Source organism: Cyrtonyx montezumae, unplaced genomic scaffold, assembly GCF_038088225.1.
Source record: "Cyrtonyx montezumae isolate F1298 unplaced genomic scaffold, pur_monq_1.0 scaffold_30, whole genome shotgun sequence".
In the NCBI taxonomy this organism is placed as follows: Eukaryota; Metazoa; Chordata; class Aves; order Galliformes; family Odontophoridae; genus Cyrtonyx; species Cyrtonyx montezumae.
Window position 1 is genome coordinate 15,006,331 of NW_027072035.1, and position 23,475 is coordinate 15,029,805.

The 23,475-nt window shown below is 41.4% G+C and overlaps 1 protein-coding gene across 3 annotated transcripts in view; it reads right to left on the reverse strand.

Annotated features, from left to right (window-relative positions):
- ZNF608 (zinc finger protein 608) overlaps positions 1 to 23,475 on the reverse strand; it is a 91,555-nt gene that overhangs the window by 45,633 nt on the left and 22,447 nt on the right. The gene's annotated exons all lie outside the window — the stretch shown is intronic.

Genomic DNA, 23,475 nt, shown 5'->3' on the forward strand with positions numbered 1-23,475 from the left:
GCACTCCAAAGTTATCTTTCCTGTACAACTTCCAATAAAAACCATAGCAGATTTTCTGCATAAAGATTTGGCTTGACAGTTTTTGCTGTTTTACTGTAGCGATAAGGTCTTCTGACACACAAAAGACAGTCAAATGTTATGATTGTGCCTACTCAAACAGCTAAAGCACTCATCTGAACCATCTAAAAATCATGCTTATTTGGCCTCCTGGATCATAGACCAAGAAATCTTTCTTCAGTTCAACACTTCAGAAGATGAATGCCCTCTAGCTTCTTTCAAAATGACTTTCAAGTATCCTTCTATGTTGTTTTTTATTTTGGACATCTCTAGGAAAGTTCAAGAGGAAAGACACAATGACTCACTGCACACTGTCATCTAGGTTTCATTCAAGTGTACCTTAACTAGTTAAACTTTAAACCTAAGATAAAGAGAAGAAAGGACTAAAGAGTGTTATCCCTCCATCATATATACTTTTGTATCCTAGATCTGATCACTACGTCACATGGACATTTTTCATAATGAGCAAATGAAATGGAAATCAAGTGACTTTTGCAACAATTAGTTATTGTGCTTCAAGTTTCTTTCATACAGAGAAGCAACACTGTCCAAACAGGTCCTGAGTGTGCTAAATATTAAACAAAAACATTTTGTGTGATCTTTGTATAACAAGACTGGATTCTTATCTTGATTATGCTAAAACCAGGGGAAAGACAGGAGAGACTTGCAGTCAAATCTTTCCCTAAGCTTTTGTTCTTTTTTCCACGGTAGGGAAGGAGGGGGAAGGGGGAAGGGACTTTTTAAAAATGCCTATTTAATAGGCACTTTCATTTAGAAATAATCTTCAGCTTAGAGACAGAACAAAACAAAACAAAACAAAAAATCAAAGCAAAATATGGACACTTAAAGCATGCACTAAGAGCAAAAGCCTACTAATACGAGAAAAAAAATTCTGAGAACTAGCCATTACTGTGGCACAAAATTAATGCAGTCACACAATGACACCTTTTCTCTGTACAGTACCCTGCTTGCAGTTAGGGCACAGATACAATTGCTTTGCAAGGCAGAGCTGGGTGCTCTCAGGCAAGACAGCCATCAGCTGACCCCCAGGAGCAGCTCTCCTGTGCAAGGCCCAGCTGTAAGCTAACACACAGCCACAACCTGTCAGTCTGTCCAGGTGACATGGGAGGCAGAAGAGTCCTGCTGTGGGGTATGGCTCTCAGCCTCAGGCTCTCAGCATCACCTTCGGCAGCACTCAGAGGATTTCTCAGCGTACCTTATTGGATGGGCAACCAACCTTTTGGCTTACTTCAGCCACAGTGAGTGAAAAGGAAATGTTTTGGGCCACATAATACAAAGGTTGCTCCAAAAATAATGACTCCTATTTATTTCCACGGAAACTACTACAACTGATAAAATGAGCATAAAAGCACTGTTTTATTGGGCAGATTCTCAGCTACAAAAAACTGTTTTATCACACAGTCACCACCATTAGCTATGCAGTTTCACTAGTGATGAACAAGAGCCTGCATGCTGTGCTGGTACTAATCTGTACCAGCAGAGATGACGCACTGTTGCTGCTGTCACTGCTGAAACACACCACCCACTGTCTCACTGTGATGCATCCACTGTTTGGTCTCTACATTCAGCATTTGGTAGTGTCAGTGGGTGCAAGTTTTTCTGCACGCAGAAATTCAGTTCTGCACCTTTACTTCCCATGCACTTTTAAGTCAGATGTCATTCTGCCCCTCTGCTACCAGCTGTCACACAGCCACAAAATGTAATGAAATATTGGTGGGAAGGTTCAACCTCTTCTGGCATCCCACCAGCATCTGCCTCTGACATTGTAGGCCAACATAATAAAATAGGAGGCATTACTTTCAGAGCAGTCCTCATAAAATATACGGTATAGTTTATGCACGTAATGTAACAAAACTTAATTTTTAATGTTTTTTAATAAAGCATATAAAAGAATAGAGAAAGCAAAATCACAACACTGGTGGGATATGTGACTTTGCTCCTGTGAAACTAACGCACCAGGCTGGTTCAGCAGCGGTGTTTGCAGTTCTTAGTGGTTTCCCAAGACATATGTCAGGGATTTTTGATGAAATGTTACTCTTCCTGTACTTCATCCTTCAAAACAGTTATTCACAAATGTACGTACTACCAAAAAGCAACTATATGAATAAGATGTGACTGTGAAGCAAGGGCTTTTTCTCTCTGGTAAGAGTGGGCTTGTAGAAGTCCAGTAAAGCATGATCACCTTTTGATTGAAACTCAGTTTATTCCATTTGAAAATTTGCAAGTAATGTATTTATGCTGACTGAGAATGGAGTCAGAAATGAAGCCCAAAACTGATCCTTCTTTTGGCAACCTTGAAACCTATTCTCAAATTTATTTATGACAATGGAGAGCATGGGTGAATATTCTTCGCTCCTCACAGCGCTGTGTTTAGCCAAAGTATCAAAATCATAAACTGATTTGCCATCTCTTGAGCTGGCCCTACGCTGTGCTCTCCTGTGCCCTGCTTTCAGCCCAGACAGGGTTCATCGTGCACCAATGCTCAGTCAGTGACGAGGGGCCAGCCACACCGCGAGCTGTGCCAGGCCATGGGTTGGACATTCCTGCCTTGTTCAAGTTGGAGTGCAGCCTGCTGCTGTAGTAGAATGAAGCCTTGTACAGCCTCTATAAAATCTAGGATTGCTGTTGGAAGGCCTGCTTGATAGTTTACATGGTGTTTCAGAAAGCTGTGCAAAACGTCCCTGTACGCATGCAACATCATTCCTCCATCAAACACGCTCAACACAAAGCCAGAAGAAAAAGCATTTGTTATTATAATTACTAAACTAGCAAATGTTTCAAATGAATGCAGACTAAAACAACGGATGTTTCTTCCACTCTCCAATGCATTACAAACAGTAAGGCAAAACTAAGAAAGCATGGATCTGGCAGTGTATCCTACTGAGCGACTTGTCGCAAATATTTGTACTCTGCTCTGGTTAATACAGATCTGCTCAGAAATGCTTATGTTTTCCAGGAAACAAAGTCCTGGAGGACGAGGCCAAAACATGGTATCTGCAGCAGAAGAGGCAGCTGCTCTGCTGTGCCCAGCACCAAGCCCTGAGAGTCCAGAGGGCTGTGCAGTACCATGATCTTATTCACGAGCAGAAATACAGAGCTCACACATGGCTCCAGCCTTCCATGTTTTAAAATCATCCCATCACAGTCTAGCGGAGCAAAGTGGTGGTCCTCAGAGATCACTGTGATGACACAACAGTTTCCTTGAGTTCTCCAAAAGGCCACTGATGTAACCTATTACAGGCAGAGGGAGGCAGGAAGGCCACCGTCTCTACTGGAATACAGGCACGTAAGACTAACATCTGGTGGTGGCACTGTCAAACTGAGGAAAGGTAATGTCAAGAACAGACATGCAGTTTCTCACTGTTACTTCTGCATGATTATTCCCAGGTGTTGATGAATACAGAGCTGCAGCCTTTCTGTTCATCACAAGAGCCAATATAAGAAATTTTAAAAAATATCAGAGATGGATTATTTACAAAGATGCTCTCTTTAGACACATAATCAAAAGGCTACAGGAAAAAAAAAAAACAGAAAAAAAAACCCAGAAATATTCAAGCAATATTTTCTTCATTCACCCAATTCCAAGAGCTTTTTGAGAGCTGATTAGTAACAAAGGCTACAAAGCTGGAGTGTTATTCATGGCAGCTTTTTACTGCCAAGTGTTTGATTGTATCAGAGAGTTATGGCTCTCCGTAGTAGAAAGCTCACAGAGAAAGAAGCATGTCTGCCAAGCACTGTAGTCAGTGCTCCGTGGAGTGCTCCCCTATCCGAACACAACAAAAAAATCTTTAGGTGGTTTCATGAAATTAGCCTGTGTGTAGGAGAGGATATGGATAAGAGAGGAAATATCATTCTAACTTTAAACAGACAGACTTTATAATAAATTGGGTTTATCTCCAGTTATTCAGGCACTTCGCATGCTGAAATTAAGTTCTGCTCACCAAAATCAATCTTTTACATGCTGTGCAAGTTTCTAAAATCATGCTTACAAATGGGTATTTTCTGTCCTATGCACATAATTTCCTGACAACCATGAAGGATTGCAGTGGGTAATGCTAAGCTCAACACACTGGGTAGAAGAGCACATATATGATTGCTATAACCCACATTCTGATTCTAGCACAGGTGGAAGAATTTAAGACCTCTTGGGATGGATTCTCTCACGTATTCCCATGGGAAACCCACCTAAATGAAAGAAGAGCAAAATCAAAGGAACATCTATGATTCTATTTACCACGGTACTGATCTAACCAGAAACAAATTCACAGTTTTACTCAAATTAAACTCACTTTTCACAGATATTTAAACAGGTACCTTTTGATCATATTATGATATTAATGCATTCTGTATCAATTTATTTCATTGATTTTGTCTCTGAAAACTTTCAGAGGGTGAGTGTCTAAAGTGTGCAATGTTTCTGTGATCAGTCCTGAAATACAAACTAGAAAACAGCTGCAATGCAGTCAGGCCAAGAGATGTGAAATTCTAACGTGAAATAATATTTATAGACACTGAAGTACGTGTAGATCCACCTTATTAATGGCCATGTATCTTTGAATATGTACCTCCATGAAGACATAGTCTACCAGCCTAAGATCAAGTGGGGTCATACTTTACTCCAGTAACACCCACCACATGATTTTGAAACACACATGACAAAAGCCATAGCAGAATCATGTAATCCATTTACCAATACAAAAGCTGTAGAAAGACAGAGCAGCAGGTTTAAGGCTTAGGATGAACCCTTGCCTTTTAAATTGATCAAATTTTACTGAGAGCATTGACAGCAGCTACACTAGTAGAAATAACATGGGAAGAAGATCTCAGATTTACATGGGATATTCCTCAAAAAAAAAACAAAAAAAAACAAAAAAAAACAAAAGAAAACAACCCTGATGCTTGACAAAACTATATAATTCCTTAACAAAGACACCATTGTAGGACTCAAAGGAAGGAGAAAGCTCTGACTTTGAAACTGCCACTGACAAGCTCTTCAGTGTTAATAACTGCTACTTCACACATCCAAAATGAAAAGCAAGAAAAAGAGGAAATTAGGCCCATATGGAAGTTTTACTTTTCTCCTAGATTTTACGGTAGAAGAATAAGGTATGCCTTCCCTACTTATACCTTACTGTTCCAAAGCAACAGTAAAAACAACTCCAGAAAACATTCTGATCTCGTTAACACCATCATAAATCAGAAGCAATTCCAACAAAATCACTGAAACTACTTTGGAAGGAAATCATCGTGGGAGAATCTGAACTCTCTCAGCAGAGTCTAATGCAGAGACAATGGTGTTGAACAGTAGGGAAGGAAACTTGTCCTCTTCTGATTCTTCTATTTTATACCAGATGCTTGGGGTTTCCCAGAACCATTCACCTGTTTTACTTGGGAAATATTAGCATTTGACAACTGCCAGTAATATCCTTCTGCCAAAGGAAAAAAAAAAAATCTGTGAAAAACTGTATGTCAATTCAAACATTTGGCAAAGGCCTGGTAGGATGCCCAGATCACCACCTGAAAAGCTCTACTACAGACAGTTCTCCTCTTTCAACCCGAGAAAATTGTATTCAGAGAAATTCTAGAGCACCCTTCTCCAGTCAAACTTCATCTCTCCTGTTCAGTAGAACAGTTTGCATCTCCACTGTTTTCTTCAGTTACTGTACAACTGCTTTGATAAGCTTTAACACAGAAAAAAAAACAAAAAAAAACACTGAAAGTCTCTGAAGAAACTCTACCCCATCTGCAAAGACATACACTGCTCCTACATCAGGAAAGGAATTTCTCTGGAAGGTTTGGATTTAGACAGAGAATGTATGAAATGATCTCCAATATCAGATGGAGTCATGTGATCAAATACAATAAAAATCAAGACACAGAAATTTCCTGATAGAGGATTAGGCATCATTTGATCTTATTTTGTGAAACCATGGAAGAGGAAACTATGACAGTGATGGTTTTCATTTTAAAAACTGCTTCTTCTGCGTAAGATTCTGTTTTACCTTTCAGGGTTCTGATCCTGAAAAAAAAAGTGTTTGTTTATAGAAAAACATTTAGTTGTTAAATTTCTTTTCAGGTTTTCATTTTCTATGTCCAAAAAAATCTTGCCATAACTGTTACTCTGAAGCAGTAGCCCTCCATTATCAAAAGACAGCTTAAGTTAGTTCATATCACTACAGTCTAGCGGAGTAGCTGACTTTGCAGCCACTCTGGACCGTAGATAGGAATACAAAGAATATAGATTTGTGATTTTTTTTTCCAGGAATCTGTATTGATTTGCCAGCCTGTATCAGAATAATTCACAGAAAACCATGACTTAGAGGAGAGCCAGGTTATTTTTCAGTCAGGCTTCTGACTGTCTTTCTGAATGTCAGGGTGCTGACTAGATTTTTGTCTCACCCATCCACATGTTGACTACTCTACTTTGGGAGTTTGAAGTCTGTACATTATGATTCAGGATATTGATCCCTCAATACATTCTTTTTTTTGTTTGTGAAAAATTGCACGAGCTGAAAATTCATCATTTCACTTCATGGACAGGCATTTAACAGTATCTATTGACCCAAAAAGTTCCAATTTAGCTAGCTCTTGGGCTTCCTAGGCATAACTGGTAGATCTTCCTAAAATATTGCCTTGAATATTGCCTTAGGTCTCACACTTGGGTTTTTCCACACAATGTCGGATCCCATATTTATAAATTTTGCTTACTCATTCATACAATATTTAATGACATTAGCAATAAACACTAGAGTCTGATACCATACCCTAACTCTATTTAAAGAACAAACTTAACTTACTGTTCTTAAGAATGAGGCATGCACATTCAATATTATTCAGCACCTCACTAAAGAAAAAAAGGTTGAAAATTATCTTCCTGACACTGTTTTCACACTGGTACTCCTACTGAACAGGGAGTTGAATCACTCGATTTTTTTCCCTCTACAGATCTGTACCTTCACTCGGGTGTAAATCCAGAATAGTTCCAATAAAGTGGAACTAGTTGCAGAATTTGCTGTATTTGTTTTACCAGCAAGAGATGTAATCAGCATTTCAAGTAGTTCTAATGTGAAGATTTTTAAAAGGAAATAAATCTTGTGAGGAGGAAACTGCTAATACCCATTTCATTCAGAATGTTTCCTTTTCTATTTCTACACCAAACACAGTACTGACAAAATGTGTCCAAAAATTCTTATGAATGAAGCTAAAGGATTAAATTTACACCATGAAGTTTGTCTTTGTTTCAGTTGAGACAGAACTGCTTTTCTTCAGAGTGTCTGGTATGATGCTACACTTTGGGGTCCAAGGATCTGGGAAAGGAAAGAATCAGGACAGATAACTTAGACTAGCCCAAGAGGTATTCCATGCCATACAACCCCATGAAGAAGGAGAGTTGTGAAGGAGGTGGGTGTTCAACTTGCTGTCTCACAGTTGCTCTGGGGCAAGCTGGGCAATGGTCAGTGGGTGGTGAGGAACTGCTTATGCATCACTGGTTATATATATTTTCATATATATATATATATATATATTATAATAATTACTATCCTTTTCATTTTCTCCTAGTAAATGGTTTTATCTCGATTTATGAGTTTTACTTAGGGGTTTTTTGTTTGTGTTTTTTACTTTCTGATTCAGTCCCCCAACCCACTGAGGGAGAGGTAGTGAGCAAATGACTGCATGGTGCTCAGTCACCTGCTACGTTAAACAACAGCAGTTATTTTTTGCACTCAACATGGAGCCTGAAGGGTTGAGATAACAGCAGATCTGACCTGAGCATGTTAACACAGGGTGTTGTAGTAGTTTGATAATTGCTAGTCACTATGTCATTTTTTTCACTGTTTATGAAGCTCTTTGAGTCTTCTCATTGAACTACATTGTGTAGCACCTTGTTTGCTGCCTGTTTTTTCCCTGCTGTGTTGTTTGTTATCCCTGTGGACTGGACTGTGGTTTTTGTTTTGCTGTACCAGGTGGCCTTGGCTTACATTATGATAAAATTGGCAGTGGCAAAACTGAAGTGGTATGTGAATTTGACAATGAAATCATCTCTCAGCTTCAGAAACCATATCGTGGATGCTATTAGTCTTTCTATTCTTTGTTTTGTCTCCTCGGGGAGCCCAGCTATGAAAGAGATAAGGGAGGACATTTTCCAGCCATCTCTCAGCCTGCCTTTCTCTTCCACTTTTCCTTTTATCCCAAGTTACAATAGCTCTTAAGAATTCTGGATATCCTTGGGATATTCAAACCAGTGTGCTCCTACTGCTATGTGTCATGAATATGATTTAGGTTATGTTTAAGTTTAAGCAATTATTTAAAAATTTTACCCAGAGATCTGCCCCAAGGCAGGATAGGGTGGCAGGGAATGAGGGATAGTATGGGCAGATGCCCAGAGCAGAGGACATGACCAGAAGTTTGGAGCTTCACCTCTGAGCAACTGCAGAATCCTGAATAGGATATTGTGAATAGATATTCTGAATAGAATATATCCAGTAGAATATTTGGAAAATGTCTGCCATCACCCTGGCAGTCCTAGAGAGGCACAAATCACTGCAGGATGCTGGGGTCTGGTCTATGCCTTCTGAGCTCTGTTCAGTGCTATTCAGCATCCTCGATGGGAAGAGATTACCTCTGAACCTGAAGACAATGCAACAGACCCTCCAGTTCCTGTGATCAACCTAGTAATAGCTCCAAATCCTGCAACAAGTCCCTTGGTTGTTCCATCCCATGCTATGGGTCCAATGACTGTTTCACATATTGTGATGAGAAGTAAATTCCTCCAGGGGAAGGTGCACCATGCCCAGAGGTATAGTCCTGTGGTTGCTCCAATGCCTGCAATGAGGCCTGTGGCTGCTCCAGTGCCTGAGGCAGGTCCTGTAGTTACTTCAATCCTGCAGTGAGTCCTGCAGTTGCTCTAATCCCTGTTACACACATTACATGCCTGCTTCATGAGGTGACAAACCCTGTGGTAGCTTCAGCTCCTGCAATGAGCCCCATGGTTACTCTAGCCTGTGCTATGCATCCTGTGGCTGCTCCAAGCACTGAAATGAGCCCTGCAGCTTCTCCAACTCCTGTGACAAGCTGTGCAGTGGCTCCAACTCCTGTGATGATGCCCTGTGGTTGTTCTGACCTTTTTGTCAGACACTGCAGTTATAATAAACCTTCTAATGGGTCCTGAAATTGCCACAGCTCTTGCAATCCCATGGTCATTTCAATCCCTGTGACAAGCCCCACAGTTCAGCCAGAAAACCAACCAACCCCAGCTTCAGTTGCCACTATTAGAAAGATGGAAATATGTCTACAGAAGCCAGTACATTTAGCAAGGAGAGAAACTTACAAATTCATAGAAGATGAAGATGGAGCAAGGTCATCACAAAAATGGGAGAAAGATTAAGAAATAAAAACCATGCAACTTCTAACACAGAGTAAACTGCAAAATTTGAGAAAAAATTATAGCCATTGGTCAAGGGAGCACACTGCCACCTGGCTGCTCTGGTGCTGGGGTGCTGAGGCCTGGACTTAGCAGGCAGAGAAACCAAACAGCTGGGATCCCTTTCTATGGAAAGTGGCATTGACAAAGCAATTGGAAAAGAGAGACACTCTTCCATCCTGCCTTCCATCCTACAGTGGTGACTCTTGTCAGCCGTGAACAAAAGATAACCCTTCAAAGAAGACCTCATGTTTAACTCAGGTAAATGGACCACCATGAAGAAAGGTATGCAGAACTTGAGTAAATGATCTGTGGTAGAGATGATGTATTGGATTTACTTGGACAATATCAACTCCCAAGATCCAGATGACGTGGTATGTATGTGACCGATGTGGCATAGATTTGTACAGAATGCACCATTATCATATTCCAACACCCTGGCAGGAATAAACTAGAAAGACCACAGAAGACCAATGGTGGATGAAGTAGCCAGCCTACTCTGACACTATAAATATAGTCTCTTTTTCTCCCTATAGGTCCGCATCTCAGCTGTGGAGAAACTGTCCCAGGAGTTCTAGGAATTCAAAGATAATACATCTTGCTCCCCATCTGTACAAACCAATCTCATCTATTACAAGTGTTTCTCTGCTTAAGAGAGAGGATATAAGGAGAATGCATCACAAGTCGTTCTGTAATTTTACCTATGTGACCACAGAAAGGATATGAGTAGGTAGGATGGAAAACCCACCTACAGGCATGAGTATGTGAGTTGCAAAGGAAAACAATCACGAAAGAGGGTCCTTCCAGGAAAATGGCAGTTCCATTTTCCGTTGGGCAGTTCTCCAGACAGAGGAGCTGGTCCAATCTTATCTCTGAGGTTGACAGCAACCCTTCTGGTTCCTATTCATGAGAAATGAGTAACAAATACAGTAACTAGAACTAGAGGAGCTCTGTCCCCAGCTAGGTGGAGGAAAAGAACAATCAGATTTATTGGATTGTGTGAATTCGAAGGCCTGACAAATCAGAACCACAGAAATTACGCCAGTGCACAGCATTCCCTAATCACATTATAAAGGGTAAAACTCATCTGTCTTTCTGGAATGACAGGGAAATCCCAAGAGCTAACTGTATTGGAGATCAAAATGAGCCAAACTGGTAATGAGTGGCAAAAGCACTCCATTGCAACTGGCCCAGAGGCTCTATGCATCATTAGTATAGATTATACCATGAGAGGTGTCAGCAGTTTATGGGCCAATTTGGCCCAGTTTCATGACAGATGGGATGGGGGAATACATGGCCCATACCCCAGGAAAGAGGAAAGGGAAAAGGGAATGGGCAGGGAGATAGGCCTAAAACAAAACAGCAGCAAACTATCTGAGGAGGAAAGCTAATTCACTAAATAAGATATCGGAATGCAAAATAACACACCATAATACTATAATAATATAATATGAATATAATATATAATAATATAATTGGAATTGAAGCTAATAAATCAAATATAATGTGAGAGAGAGTATCCAGAAACTGAAGGCCTTGCTCTAACACTGAAGGCAAGCTAGGGAGCATATGCATTCTACTGTGATGAGCCAAAAGGGAAAGAGAGAAGGATATCTTTACCTGTGCAACCTGGTCTAGGGGAGCCTACTTTGGCAAGGGTGTTGGTCTAGATGATCTCTAGAGGTTCCTTCCAACCTTAACAACTCTGTGATTCTGTGACTTGTCAACAGTTTTATCTTTCCCTCTGTATGGAAAAAGGAAAAATGCAAAGTCCTCTAGGGTACATAGTTCTTCTCTTCCTAGACCCAGCGCTATTGACAATCCACAGAAGTGGAGTATTAACTCTTTAACTTCCAGTGCACTACATGATGTTAAGATGTGGAATACTGATAACAAAAAATCAGAAAACCATGACAAGAGGGTACTGTGAAGACCAAAAAGGCTACTGGTGGGCTTTCAGTATAGCTGCTTTGCAGATGGAGGATATCAAGCAGCTATCTACCTTGCCTGATCTCTCAGGGGACTCTTCTGTTGTGAGGTTGCTAAGAGCAGAAGAACAGTAGGTGCTGATAGCTACTACAGTGGTGCGCAGGTGAAAATATCACAGCAATCAGGACTCTCTAATTCCTATTCATCAGAATATCCAGTACACCTGGAATCAACCATCCCAGGGTTAGAAACACAGCCCTACCATTTGTCATGGGCTGATCCAGACTGCAGTGAAACGGGGATGCTCCTGAACATTTCGATACATTAATGACATAAACCTGTGGGGCAACACAGCAGAATAACTTTTTAAGAAAGAGAAGAAAATCTGCCCAGTCTGGGCAGGACAAGACACAAAAAACGTACTCTTCACTGCAGCTGAGGAGAATGGCCCCACTTGGAGCCTCCGGCAGAAAGTCCCAGGAGGTAGCTGAGGTTTTGGACAGAGTTTTGGACAGAGTTTTGGACAGAGGAGCTGAGGCATACTATATCCCTACTGAAAATGAGATATTGGCAGTATAGTAAGGGGTCCAAGCTTCTTCAGAAGTGGTTAGTACTGAAGCACAGCTACCTTTGGCACCCCAGCTGCCTGTGCTGGGCTGGATGTTTTGGAGGGTTCCCTCCATGCATCATGCAACTGAGGCTACATGGAGTAAATGGGTCACACAAATCATACAATTGGGTCAAATAGGGAAACTCAGTCATCCAGGAATCCTCCCTGATTATATACTGGCTTGAAGGGAAAGATTTCAGAATATTACTAAAAGAGGAGGTGATGTGCTGAACAGGCTCCATACTGCCACAAAATGAGAAGCATGCTCTGTTCACTTATGGGCCCTGTTACATTGTGGGATAGCATCAGAAGTGGAAGGCTGCTGTATGTAGTCCTACATGACGAGTTGCAGAAGCTGCTGAAGGAAAGGGGGAATTTATCCAATTTGCAGAAGTGGAGGCCATTCAGCTGGCTTTAGGCATTTCTGAATGAGAGAAGTGGCTGGTGTTCTGTTTCTACACTGGCTCCTGGATGGTGGCATATGCCCTGTGGGACTGGTTACAGGGATGGAAACAGAACTGGCAGTGCAAAGGCAAACCCATATGGAATGTTGCATTGTAGAAAGATACTACTGTTACTAACTACTAAACTGATTAGTTAACACTCAGGGATCTGCCAATCAAGCTGGTCTTGCCCAATCAAACTACCTACATACCTTAGAAGGGGATGTAGTCCTGGCGGTGCACATAAAGAACACGTTGAGCAAGACAGTCTGTGTTACTCCTGTCTCAGGCAGGGACAAGTTTATTCAAGGGATTGATTTTGGAATCACAACATCGCCAAGGTTGGAAAAGATCTACAAGATCATTCAGTCCAACCAGCTACCAACCACCAATAGTTCTCACTAAACCATGTTCCTCAACACAACATCTAAACATTACTTGAATTCCTCCAGGGTCAGTGACTCCACCACCTCCCTGGGCAGCTCATTCCAGTGCCTGACCACACTTTCAGAGAAGAATTATTTCCTAACATCCAGTCTGAATATCCCGTGGTGAAACTTGAAGGCATTCTCTCTCATCCTATCACCAGTTACAGGGGAGAGGAAACCAATCTCCAGCTCACTACAACCTCTCTTCATGGAGAGCAATAAGGTATCCCCTCAGTCTCCTCTAATCCAGACTGAACAATCCCAGCTTCCTTAGCTGTTCCTCATAAGGCCTGTGCTCCAGACCCCTCACCACCTTCTCTGAACACACTCCAGGGACTTGATGTCTTTCTTGCAGTGAGGAGCCCAAAACTGAACACAGTCCTGGAGCTATGGCCTCACCAGTGCTAAGTACAGGAGACAATTGCTTCCCTGCTCCTGCTGGCAACACTATTCCTCCTGATACAAACCAGGATGTCACTGGCCTTTTTGGCCACCTGGGCACACTGCTGGCTCATGTTCAGCTAAGCATCCATCAACACACTCAGGTCGATTTCCTCTGCACAGTCTTCCAGCCATTCTCCCCTAATCCTGGGGTTGTTGTGGCCAAAGTGCAGGACCTGACTCTTCATCTTGTTGAACGCCATCCCACTGGCCTCAACTCACCTACCCAGCCTGTCCAGATTCCTCTGGTATAGTAGGGCCTTGCTACTCCCAGACAGACCAACACTTCCAGCCAACTTGGTGTGACATCTGCAAACTTACTAAGGGTGCACTCAATGCCTTCATTCATATAACAATTAAAATATTGAAGAGGACAGGCCCCAGTACCGACCCCTGAGGAACACCACTTGTGACTGGTTGCCCGCTGAATTTAACTCCATTCACCACCACTCTCTGGACCCAGCCCTCCAGCCAGTTCCTTACCCAGACAAGAGTGTACCTGTCCAAGCCACGGGCTGACAGCTTCTGCAGGAGAACACTGTAGGAGACAGTGTCAAAGGCTTTTCTGAAGCCTAGATAGACTATATCAACAGCCTTTCCCTCATCCACCAGATTGGTCACTAGATCATAGAAGAAGATCAGGTTAGACAAGCAGGACCTGCCCTTCATGAATGTATGCTGGCTAGGCCTGATCCCCCAGTCTTCCCGCACATGCCACATTATCTCCCTCAAGACAATCTTCTCCATAACCTTCCCTGACACTGAGGTCAGGCTAACAGGCCGGTATGTAGTTCCCTGGATCCTCCTTACAACCTTTCTTGTAGATGGGAATCACACTGGCAAGCCTCCAGCTTTCTGGGACATCACCAGTTGACCAGGAGCACTGACAGATGACAGAAAGTAGCTCAGCTATCACCTCTGCTAGTTCCCTCAGCACTTTCGGGTAAATCTCATCCGGATCCAGGACTTGTGGCAGCCCAGCTGGAGTAGTAGGTCTATGATTGTTCCTTCCTGAATCGTGGGACTTTTATTCTGCTCCCCAGCCAAGATTTCCAGGTCAGAGAGTAGAGTACCCTGAGGATAACTCGTTAAAGACAGACGTAAAGAAGGCACTGAGAACCTCAGCCTTTTCATTATCCTCAGTGGTCACGTTTCCAGACACATCCAGTAAAGAATGGAGATACTCCTTGGTCTTTCTCTTACTACTGACGTATTTGTAAAAGAGTTTCCTGTTCCCTTTTACTCCAGTAGCCAGATTGAGCTCAAGCAAGGCTTTTGCCTTTCTAATTTTCTCTCTGCACATCTTACCAGTTTATTTGTACCCTTTCTGAGTTGACTGTACCTTCTTCCACAGAAGGTAGATTCTCTTTTTCTCCTGGAGCCTCAAGAAAAGCTCCTTGTTCAATCATACTGATCTTCTTCCCTACCAGCTCATTTTGCAGCTCAGTGGGACAGCCTGCTCCTGTGCCTTGAAGACTTCTTTCTTGAAAAGCAACCAGCTGTCCCAGTCCCCTTTACTCTCCAAGACTGAATCCCAGGGATATCCTCTATCCCCCATTAGCCTTTTGAACTATTTGAAGTTCATCCTCCAGAAGTCCAGGGTAGCGGTTTTGCTGTCCCCCCTCCTAGGTCTACCAAGAACTGAGAACTCTACCATTTCATGGTCACTCTGTCCAGGACAGTCCCCTACCTCCACATCTCCCACCAGATCTTCTCCGTTTGTGAACAGCAGCTCTAGCAGGGCAGCTCCTCTGATAGGCTCTCTCACCAGCTGAAGAAGGATGTTATCTTTCATACACTCTAGAAACCTCCTAGACTGCTTCTTCCATGCTATATAGTACTCCCAGCGTATTTCAGGGAAGTTGAAATCCCCCATGAGGACAAGAGCTGGCAATTGCACAGTTTCCGCCAGCTGCTCACAAAACACCTCATCTGTCTCTTCATCCTGGTTAGGTGGTCTGTAACAGACCCCCTGCCAGGATGTTAGCCTTGTCAGCCCTTCCCCTGACCCTTACTCAACCTTATCATCCCCAGCCATAAGCTCAGCAACATCAAAGCCCTCTAACATAGAGAGCCAGGCCACCACCCCTCCTTCTTTACCTATCATTTCAGAAGATCTCGTAGCCATCCACTGTGGTGCTCCAGTCACAGAAGTGATCCCAACATGTTTCCGTAATGGCAACTAGGTCATAGTTTGCCTGCTGCACAATGGCTTCCAGCTCTTCTTGTTTGTTGCTCATGCTGTGTGCATTCATGTAGATGCACTTCAGATGAGCACCTCACTCTTAATCCCATTACCACTCCTCTCTACTGCGCTTGGTTTTATCCTCTTCCCCCTTCATATCTAGTTTAAAGCCCTCTTTACAAGCCCTGCCAGCTCCTGGGCAAGGATCTGTTTCCCCCTTTTAGACAGATGATACTCATCAGCAGATCTAAGGCCAGGTGCTCAGTAGACCACTCCATGATCAAAGAACCCAAAACTGTTGTGTTTGCATTGGCCATGTGTTTATAAGCTGGGTTTTTCTGGTTGCCTCTCTTTTGCTAAAGGATCTGGGTACATGTTGTACATAAGGCAGAAGGATGGGGATGGCTGTTGTGTACCTCAACGTAATTTGATGCAAAGTGAGAACAGCTAATAACCTGAATTGCATTATGTTAAACTGCTACATAATACTGCATGTCACCACTGTTATGGCTGTTATATATCTTGTTAACAGTATTACAGTAAGAACCATCCAGGTTATAGAAGAATGTAGTAACCCAACACAGTAAATCATCCCTCCTGTACTGAAGGATTATTATGACAGATGGAGCTTAAAGTTATAAACTAAATTAATATTGTTAACAATTTACATGGATGTCCCATAGACTGTGGGAATTATATGTGTGTGTAGATATCACAAAAAAGCAAGATAGGTGATGATAATTAGTTAGGATGTGTAGTAATTGTGGGACCTGAACATGATGTAAATAGTATGGAATAAGGAGTGGATATTGTTAGTTTCAGCAGAGACAGAATTGTTTTTCTTCCAACTGTCTGGTATGATGCCATGCTTGGTTTCTTAAGAAAAACCATGTCCATAGCACACCAGCATTTCTATTGTTGCTAAGCAGTGTTCTACAAAGCTGAGGCCATTACTGTTTTCTCAGACAGCAAGGGGTTGGGGGTGCCCAAGGAGATGGGAAGGGACAAAAGCAGGACAGCTGACTTAAATCAGCAAAAGGGATAATTCATAGCATATGACATCATATGCAAGGAGAGTTTTGAAGGGGTGGGAGTTCATCTTGCTGTCTGCCAGTTACTCAGGAGCTAGCAGGACAATGGTCAGTGGGTGGTGAACAATTGCCTGTGCATCACTGGTTATATACATATACACAGTTATAGATATTGTCACAACTACTATCCTTTTAATTTTCTCAGTAGTAGTTTTATTACAAACCATGAATTCTACTTTGTTGGCTTTGTTTTTCTGACTCTTTCCCCTTCTCCACTGGGAAGGCCATAGTGAGTGAACAACTGTGTCATACTTGGCCACCTGCTGGGTTTAAGCTACAACAAAGAACAACACATTAATAGGGGTCAGTGCTGAAAACATCTGCAAATCATTTTATCTATTTGCTTCAGTTTTGAGGCAATTCAGACTGAGCAAAGACAAGAAACTTAGATTTAGCATTCTTTTAATTTTCTTTCATGAAAAGCTATGCTATCAGCATCAAATCATCTGGTTACAGGCCCCAGAATGGTCAAATATTGCTCTTTCTGTGGTTTAGAAGCAGGTAACCTTGAGATGTCTCTCCTTATGTCCCTTTCTCAAGGACATCTTTTCCTATCAGTGTTACCTCAGTATATAAGGATCCTCATTAGGCATGAAAAAAGCACAAAAAGGTTTACGCTTGCAGAAATTCAGTAAGGGTTTACCTTTCCTGTCTTGCTGAAGATGAAGGGAGCCATAGAAAGGACTTTTCTTCAGAAAATCCCATTGTTGAAAATTATCTTGTGCTTCAGTACATCTGTCTAACCTTTAACTTTCTCCTTTCACACACTGTCTCATAGACTATTTTAAAGTCTAACAAAGTGATCAACACCTGCTGCAAATGAAGCTCTCTTTCAGTTCAAACAAAAGAAAGCACTAGCTCAAGTAATCCACATTTCAAACATCATGTTCTAGTCACCTGCACCTTCTGTTCTCTGATCAGCCCAAACTGTACACATCCTTTATGTTACATTCACTGCATGGTGAGCTTATTTTGTCAAAATTTTTGGCAAAATTTTGTCCAATTGAAAAAAAAATAAACCTAATGTGAGCTGTCATGAAATTATGAAATGCTTCTGGCAATTCTGTCAAAGTACACAGAAATGTACTGATTGTATGAAGAAATGAAACCACATTTTATCGAGCATGATTTATAAGCCACATAGATTTAGCTGGGAGATAACACTGCTGTCTAACCATTAGTAGTCAGACAACAGCCATGTGAACACATCAATTATGGGCCACTGCCAAAAGCCCTTGAGATCCCAGAGATTAACAGCCAATCCTCTGTTTTACAATCTCAGATCAGAAAGAATATTAATAAGAGGAGGGGCAATGTGAAAGCTTGTCAGAGTAATTCACACACTAAAACAAGGCATTTTTCCCCTCACTTTGCCTTGAACTGGTCCATGAAAAAAAGCTGGCACCAGCTACAAAGTGTGAAGCAGCCAATTTCTCAGAAAATGCCTTTCATTAACATATGGGAGGTTGTAAAAGGGTGCTAAAGCTGCACTTGATGGATAAAAGCAACAACTTATATGCATTACTCTCCCAAATGTATCAATTATACGACCTCCATCATTATTCAGATACTTGGAAATGAACATCCATGCACATAAGAGTTTGATTGCTTTTCTCTCCCCTAAAACCAGACCTGTTTACTATTATAAACATATTTTCCAGCCTTCCAGGCATCCATTTATTCTTTCTCACTAATTACGTACAAAATCTTGTAGAAATAGTAGAAGTACAAATACTATAAACTCATCTTCAAGTTCATTTTTAGTCTTCAAAGATGTAGGAAAAGATCCCACAGTTGTGCCTTTCCTCATGACTTCCTTGCAGGGTGGCTGACTTGAAGTTGACTGTTCTTCCTTGCAAACGAAGGGAAGGGGCAAGAATACAGGTCAGCTTAGCACAAAACATATTAGCTCTGCACAAATGCAAATGTACCTATCAAGATGGACCCATGCCCACGTCTAGCATTTTCAGCACTGCAAAATCAACTGCCTAGTCTTTGAGCTCAGTCCAACTCATTGTCAAGCCACCAAGTGGCTCTGCCTGGACCTGACTCAGAGGTCCAATGACTTGTCTTACAGCATGTCTGCAAATATTCTGTGTTCAATTCCACCAACAATGTGTTTTAGGTTATGTTAGTAATGAGGGAATTTGCTTTATGAGACTTTTCAGAGCTACCTTCACATAAGCTATTTCAGGTATAACCAGCAATTAACCTCCGAGCAAACAGCTAAGAAGCTGGAATGTTCTAGGATGGATCCACTGCCTCAGAGACTGCCATGTGAGAATTACACCAGAACATACACTTTTTGTCAGGTTAGACAATTTTCAAGTTTCCTCTTAGCTTTGTTCTTCCACACATTTCTCCTCATCAGCTACTCTTGCCTGGGTGGTGGCATATCCTGCTGGAGGATGACAAACTGGCAGCCATGGGTTCATAATCAGAAAGGCATGAAGCTTGTCGAGCAGTACATTCACACTGAAGAATAACCCCTCAGCAAAGAACAAGAACACAGAGTCATCAGTCTCAAGGTACTTGCTCAGGTAAGCACAGCTTGGATCTGACAAAAAAAACCTCTTGATTTGTCTCTGTTTTGGTGGATCTCATTCTGGCACGTCACCTAGCTACCCAGGAACCATGGTAATGTGGGAAGTGACAGCGCTGTGCAGCTGATTTCTGAAGCAGTGGAATCATGCTCCACGTGTAATACTAAGCACTGACGGGGACAGTTGTCCAACACAATTGTTCTGCTGATACAGCCACAGAGATGACAGCTGGTGGTAGAGATGCACTGGTGTGAGCTCACATCAGTGCTCCACAACTCCACATGGTGCATCAATGCTGCTGTGCTAACTTGTGTTTGTTTTCTTCCTGCTTTGAAAGGAACACATAGAAGTATAGCCTGCTGTATGTGCATCACATCCTTAGAAATATATTGCTCATAGCACAACATCTGTCAGGATTTTAGAAATACATATTTTTTTGTTATTCCAGACATGGTTTGAGAGTACAATTTCAAAGAGAATATCTTATCTGATACACATTCAGAAAGTGTATCAGATAAAAAAAAGCATTCAGTCTCTCACGTGTCCAAAAAAGATCCTGTACTGTGAGAAGCTTCCTCTAAAAACTGCAAGTTATTAATTTCAGTATATTCTCCTGTGCTTAATCTGGCATTGCATGAGGATTGCTAAAACAGAGATGATTTTGTGATTTTTTGAGCTTGCTGCTTAATAGTTAACCTGAGAAAATATTTTTGAGAGAAGTCATCTGAACCTAATTGCTAACCTTCATAAGCACATTAATAAGTATGAAAGTGATTTCAACCACAGTGTAGCTGGTATAGGATAAAACATAAATATTTTCTGAGTGAAAATGTTAGATTTCTGAAGAGGCTATGTTTCTGTTCAGCTGGCTGAAAAAAGGAAATGTGTCTTCCAACATTCTCTAATATTGTTTTCAAACTTGAATGAATACAAACTAATGCCATGGACACGAGTACAGTTGCGCAGAAGTACCTTTTAGTATCTACCAGACTATAAAGAGAGATGTTTGATCTATTTGTAGACTGCCTTCAAAGTAGGATCATCTCAACTCTCCATCTTAAAGATATCATCTTCACAGAATGCTGAAACAAAAAATGCTCTGTACAAAAAGTCTTGGGACATTTGAAATGTCTCAAATTACCTTAATTATCCAATTAAGGATCTCTGAAATCATCATTGAAAAATTTGATTTAAGAGTACAAATAAATAATAAAGTTCTTGGAGATCAAGTGGATCCTACCAGAAAAGCAGAAAGTTTAAGTGACTCTGAAGACTTTCAGATTTGGCATCTACTGTGCTTCCTAATTTGCCACCAATAAATGCAAGATGCAACAGCTAGCATAAAACAAACAAACAACAGCAACAACAGAACAACAACTATTATAAACAAGTGAGAACTTAAGTAATTCTTCAGCCCTCGCTGAATCCCGTAAAAATGCTCTGCTTTCACAGAAGCGTGAACATGATATAGAGAGGAGTTCTGTAAAAAGGGAATGTATAAGAAGGTCAAAGGTAAATGCCTTGAGAGAAGCCCTGAAGAGAAGGATTTGGGGGTGCTGGTTGATGAAAGACTCAACAAGAGCCAGCAATGTGCACTTTCAGCCCTGTGTGCCAACCATATCCTGGGTTGCATCAAGCAAAGCATGACCAGCAGGTCAAGGGAGGTGATTCCGCCCCTCTATACTGCTCTCATGAGACATCACCTGCAGTACAGCATCCAGCTCTGGAGCCATCAGCACCTAAAGGACATGGAGCTGCTGGAGTGGGCCCACAGGAGGGCCATAAAGACCATCAAAGGGGTGGAGCACCTACCCTACAAGGACAGGCTGTGAGAACTGGGACTCTTCAGCGTGGAGAAGGCTCCAAGGAGACCTTACAGCACCCTTCCAGTGCCTGGAAGGAAGGCTAGGGATGGGGTGTTAACGAGAGGGCAGGTAGCGAGAAGAATATTTAAAGATTACAAATGAAAATAACTGCCTGGTATTATTGCAAGCACTTTTAGTAACCAAAAAGGGAAGGAGAAAGACTTGCTGGTCACTGTTTTTATTTACTTTTTGAATTTCACTCCTTTCAGACACTTAAAATTACCTAGTTAGCCCACGTTTTTGTATTTGAAATAGGTGAAATACAACTCAATCTGTGTTTCTGTAGAATTATAGGGTCTGCTTCATTCTGACAAAAGATACGTATGACAGGTCCTGTTATTGTGATGTTAAAAATGTATTAAGAATAGTTTCCTTTAACAGTGGAGTATCAGTATGACTAATGGGCCAAGCAGAAATAAAATGAATGCATGATACCTCAAGACATCTGTGTTCGTGGGTAGAAAAAAGAATAGGAACACCAAAAATAACCCTCAGACATATGAGATAGAGGTGGAGTTGGAGGATCTTTGAATACAAGTGAAGAACTTCAGACATGTAAAGAAAAAAAAAAAAAAACAATCTCCTGCCAACACAAACTTCAATATTGACATGCATCATAAAGAAAATCTTCTACTCTTATACAGCAAAGTAATAAGAATTAAAGCTAACCTAAATGCATCTAGGTTCTGTGTCTACTGCAGACTGACCGCTTGTTGTCATTACTGTTTATGATTGAAAGGGAATCTCCATGCATGCTATTTAAGATCAGCATCAGGACAATTAAAATCTGCACAGTATTATGTTGCTGCTGCCCAAACACACATAATATCTGCTGTTCTGAGTCCAGAGAGCTGAATATTAACTCACATTTCAAATCATGTCAAAGAGTCTGATAATGTAAGAATGGATGTAGTCAGTATTTATGGTATAGTATGACTATTTTCCATGTCACACAACAGTTAATTTACACAGCTCACTCTGAAAGTAATGCCCCCTGTTTATTTCTGTGGAAACTGCAACAGATATGAAAAGTATAATAACACCAATTGATAGAGCAAATTCTCAGCTACAAGATGCTATTTTTCAACATAGTCACCACCAATAGATGTGCATTTTCACAAGCAATGAACAAAAGCCTTCATGCCTCACTCATACAAATCTGCACCAGTGGAGGTGATCACAGTTACTGTTGCCACTGCTGAATTGCACCACCTCTCTGTGCTCATTTGTTCTCCATAAAAGTTCATCAGACATCTATGAATGTCAGTGAGAACCATGTTCTCCACATGCAGAATTCAATTACACACCTTTACTTCACTCATATTTCCATGTCAGATCCCATTCTGTCAGACCCCTCTGTTGCTATCAGTCACATGGCAACAACATGGAATGTTGTTGTGGGAAGGTTCAGCTTCTACTGTCGTAACACCAGGACCTGTCTCTTACTGGTGTTATGAGATAACATCAAAAAATAGGAGGCATTACTTCTGGAGCAGCCCTCATACTCTGCAGTTCTAAAACCTAGAAATAACAGACATACTTCTTTCAATCTGAACTTAGGCTCCAAGAACTATTTCTGATTGAGGTATTCCGTGAGAAATACGTTGGCAATTTTCAGCAACACCACAGTCTTTCCATTTCATTTTCACTGTCAATAAAATGGGGGTGGCTTTGGTATTGTGAAGTTTATCAGTAGCCTTTATACTGTATTTAATTATAACTTAAAATGCAGAACCGATGACAGATTTTTGGAATAGCTCACAAACTGAAACAACAGGACAGATGTTCAAAAGAACAAAGCACACTGGGTGCATGGTTTCTCCTCAGACTCCTTCATAACGGCAGCATTAGGTTTGAGAGTGCTCAAAAATCTTACCACAGTTCTTAGAATCACAGAATCACAGATCGTAATTGTAGTTGTTAACCACATAGAAAAAAGTGTTTCAGAGATGACCTCCTAATGACTAGTTTGCTTTGAGGTCCTTGCAAGAAGAGTGAAAGAACAAAGCTCTGAAAAATAGAGACTTAATTTCTCCTTTCATTTAAGTAAAAGAATTCTGGAATCTGGTCTTCCATCTGTTTGGGAGCAAAGAAGAAAGTCTGGCTCGCTTTCTCTTCAATACAGCAATATCACACAAAGTTTTCCGTGTTTTTTGTTTGTTTGGTTTGGTGTTTTGTTTTGTTTTGCAGGCAAGTGCTCATCTGGAGTTGGACTCGATGATCTCTAGAGGTCCCTTCCAGTCCCTACAATTCTGTGATTCTGTGTTCTAAGTAAAACGGAGGTTGAAGAGTAGAACTGAAGCAGTAAATAAAAAGGACAAATTAAGCTGTTTCCTTCTCCACAAGCCTTCAGCTTAGTCCAGCATACAGCAACAGCACAACAGAGGAGAATATTCAGGCTTTTTCTGCTGCACTCACATCTGCATGAAAAGGAACAGCCA